Source organism: Ursus maritimus, unplaced genomic scaffold, assembly GCF_017311325.1.
Source record: "Ursus maritimus isolate PB19 unplaced genomic scaffold, ASM1731132v1 scaffold_28, whole genome shotgun sequence".
Taxonomy (NCBI): Eukaryota; Metazoa; Chordata; class Mammalia; order Carnivora; family Ursidae; genus Ursus; species Ursus maritimus.
The window spans coordinates 33,985,699-33,989,966 of record NW_024425341.1 but is presented as its reverse complement, the minus strand read 5'-3'; the positions used below and the strand labels follow the sequence as shown (position 1 = coordinate 33,989,966).

At 44.2% G+C, this 4,268-nt stretch overlaps 1 pseudogene; it reads right to left on the bottom strand.

Moving 5' to 3' along the window:
• Window positions 1-630: 630 nt before the first annotated feature.
• LOC103679711 lies at window positions 631-2,938 on the bottom strand (annotated as a pseudogene).
• Between the last annotated feature and the right edge of the window lie 1,330 nt (window positions 2,939-4,268).

Here is a 4,268-nt window from a genome sequence, read left to right as displayed (position 1 = left end):
TTCTCCTGAAGTTCAGGAATCCAACAAGGTGATGCTCAGATTGAGGCAAATGCTTAAAGGAACCGCACTGAACTCTGTTTCAGTCATGACCACACTAACTGGGCAATTATTTCAAAATATGAACCACAGATATAAAAGGACATACACAGTAAAAAAAAAATTTCTAATCTAAAAAACATGTAGTAAATACAAATGGATGAGGTCAACGGTACCTACTTACAAATTCAACCAAATCAGAATACGTGCTCAACTTTTCAGGGAGCCAACTTCAGTCCTGGTTGTGCCACTTAATTGGAGCAAGATCCTCAGTGGGGCATTTCGTGCAAGGATGATCGGAAAATCGATTTACAATATCGTCTCGGATCCTACAGCTAAGGATCTAAGGATCTTTCATAAGAAGTCGAAGCTGGGGGCGCCTGAGTGGCGCAGTCATTAAGTGTCTGCCTTTGGCTCAGGGCGCGATCCCACGGTTCTGGAATCGAGCCCCACATCAGGCTCCTCTGCTATGAGCCTGCTTCTTCCTCTCCCTCTCCCCCTGCTTGTGTTCCCTCTCTCGCTGGCTGTCTCTATCTCTGTCGAATAAATAAATAAAATCTTAAAAAAAAAAAAGGAAGTCGAAGTTGGGGAAAATACAATTTGAGAAATAAAAGGACGCTGCCCCTCGCACGCCCCCAGGTGACCAGCAGACAGCCTGCATCACAATTCAAGCTCCAGTTCAGAAGCTCCTTTCTCCTCACTCTCATCCCACGATACTCAACCCGGCCTCCAAAATACAAAACACTACCTGTCCTCTTTGTGGCACCAACTGACTAATACCTGGGTATTGGCTAAAGTCAGCAGGACTGACTTGAAAGTTGATTAAAGAGCACATCCATTCATTCTAGAAAATAAAGAATAGAAATAACGTGTTTGATCTGCACAGGTTTGACAGACTTTGGTCACCTAGTAAATTCCAAACCGGCTCCCATTCGTGGTCAATAGAAGGCTTTGCATTTGGGCTAGAAACCAAATTAGGTTAAATCGGGCCTTTAATTCAACTGTACAAACTGTTTATGTGTGTGTAAAGTGCCGGCTCTGTATACAAATCAATAAGTAAACTTTAAAATCTGCTTTGAAGCACCGAGGCCGACCCTCCCAAGGGCCTTGGAGTAACTGACGGATTAATCCTGCCGGATCAGACTCACGCCAGAGCCCCCCCACTTTGAGCCCTGACTGCCACGGTGAAGTCATGCACAGCCAGCCTGCCTGAAAAAGCCAAACACGGCCAACATCTCTCCTAAGAATCCGAGTGGCTTCCGTCTCTGCTTCTTTCTGGGTGAGCCGACTAGCATCACTAACCACAGGCTTGCTTACCAGGTAGCTACACAGGTTTCACGATGCTATTAAAGAACATTACGGGTAATTCACGGTGTGGCTGGTTTGATACACTTCAAGTAGCTGATTTTTTTTTTTTTATGAGAAAGAGGGAAAAAAAATCAGCAAAATAAGAGCACATCTTCATTCACTTAGAAGTCAGCATCCAAGCTAAAAGAATTCTCTGTTGGACTTGACATCACTGTCATCCTCTGAGACCCACCTCCTCTCTTTTCAAAGAAGTTAGTCTTCCCTTGCAGTGAAAATATTCTTCTTAAAGTCAGATGGATTTTCGACTCTTGCTAAAACCTCGCTCCCACATAAGTCGGTCTGCCACAAATTCAATATAGTGCTTTATTAACATGCAATTCATCCCAACGAGATTCCCGGGCAAGGCCTCCGGGAGGAACTCTTGTTCTATCCTAACAGCATTGATAATTATTTCCTTCACTCTCAGCTCCGAGGGTTCATGGACCAGGTGTTTGGACATCAGGCAGGCAAAGTCACAGTATGAACCTTCATCTCTGCTAATAAATACCTGGGAAAATGTGAGGCCAGGCATTTCTTGAGCCAGAATGACGACACAGAAAAACCAGAAAAGGAGATCTCTTCCACAGCAGCAAGGCCACAACCCGTTCCCCATTGGTAGCCTCTTTGTCCCCAATCCAATGCGAGGCCCAATCTGCCTCCTTCTTCCCACAAGGCATCGTGTCAATGGCATTGAAGAGAAATTCCCCTTCTTTGGAATGTTTGTCGGTGAGGAGACTGCACATCGCATCCATGCTGAGATGTATGTTGTCCGTGGCAATTTGGAAGCCATAGAAACAGCGGGCTTCTGTGATCTGAACTTCTTGGCTAAACCGCTCCACCAAGTTTTCATTTACTATGCCATCACTTGCCGCAGAGAAAGCCAGAACATGGCATATAAAATAGCCCTCAGGCTTCAGGGATTCCCAGCGCCGAATGTCCTTGGAAAGATCCACCTCTTCAGCTGTCCAAAAGGAGGCCTCAGCTTTCTTATCCATCTGCCAAAGATCGTGGTCCTCGGCAGGGAAGATGACGAAGCCATGAGGGTTTTCTCTCAGTGGGGGCTCGTCCTGCAGGCTGGGGGCAAGTACCTTAGTTTTTGGCTGGGTGGGCTCCTGGAAGATCGTGCTGGTGGTCTTGCTGGCCAGCACGCGGGCCCGCTGAGGGCGGGGGGCATGTTCTCCTTGTCCGCCGGGCTAAGCCCCTTGAGGGTGAGAGCTGGAGCTGCTGGGGCTCCATGATGGCGGCCAGCCGGGGGCGGAGGGAGAGCATAGGGGGCGAGGGGGTCCGGCAGGTGAGTCGGCGGGCAGCTCTTGGGACTATTTATTTTTCCTTTTATTTCCTGGTTGACCCATTCATTGTGTAGTAGCATGTTATTTAACTTTCATGTATTTGTGGTCTTTCCAGATTTTTTCTGGAAACTGACTACTAGTTTCATAGGTCCTGGTCTGAAAAGATATATGGTATGACTTCGATGTTTTTGAATTTGTTGAGACTTATTTTGTGGCCCTCGTATGTGATCTATTCTGCAGAATGTTCCATGTGCACTTGAATAGAATGTGTATTTTGATGTTTTTAGGATGCGATGTTCTGAATAAACATTAAATCCCTCTGTTCCAGTGTGTCACTCAACGTCTTTGTTTCCTGGTTGATGTTCTGTTACGATGACCTATCCACTGATATAAGTGGGGTGTTAAAGTCCCCTGCCGAGTAGTTCCTTTATGTCTGTTACTGTTTTATGTATTTGGGTGCTTCCATAGTGGGTGCATAAATAGTTACAATTGTTATATCTTCTTGTTGGATTGTCCCCTTAATTATTATATAGTGTCCTTCTCTCTGTCTCTTGTTAGTTTTTGTTTTAAAATCTATTTTGTCTGAAATAAGTATTACTACTCTGGCTTTCTTTTGACATCCATTTGCATGATAGAGGTTTTCATCCCCTCCCCCCTTTTTAAAAGATTTTATTTATTTATCTGTGAGAGAGAGAGAGAGCACAAGCAGGGGGAGCAGCGGGCAGAGGGAGAAGCAGGCTCCCTGCTGAGCAAGGAGTCCGATGCAGGACTGGATCCCCAGACCCTGGGATCATGCCCCGAGCTGAAGGCACATGTTTAACCAAATGAGCCACCCAGGCGTCCCTCCATCCCTTTCACTTCCAATCAATAGGTGTCTTTAGGTCTAAAATAAGTCTCTTGTACGTATCTGCTGCCTACATTCTTAGTGGTTTGACTTGTCCTTTGTTTCAATGAGTGATCTTTCACTAATTTTTGTTTTGCCATTTTAGAGTTAATTTCTGTAGTTTTAAACAAAAGAACCCTAACTGATATAGGCACTCAAGAAATGGTAAGATTGGACAACTTTTTGTTAAGCCAGTTGACAAATGACACAAGAGCCCTTAAGTGGAGACTTGTAAGTCATCAAAACCAATGAGTTAATTTGAGGCCCCATCGGATAAGTGCATTTTGTATCCTAAACACCCACCCCCCACGCAAAAAAGGAAAAATCAAATCTATCCACAAAATACAAATATTTTCTACCACTCAATCACTGAGGCAATTCCAAAGAATATGCTTCTGGAACAAAAGGCAATTCCAAAAGAGGTGGCCTAAAATCACATACAGATATTCTTTCCAAATAAAGATACTCTTTCTTTGAAGCACGTAGAATTTGTGTTTTGTAAATTTGCTGTAAAAAAAAACAAAATAAAACAAACAAACCAACCCACCACATAACTCTGATTTCAGAAGTATACATGTTATCTGGAGCAAAACACGTGCTGTCATGTTCCTCATGACATGTTCCTCCGTTTCACCTCCTTAGGATACTTGCTGTGAAATGTCAGATATTTGAAGTCAGCCAATGTGATTTTTCAAATGCCTAGCATGTATTTA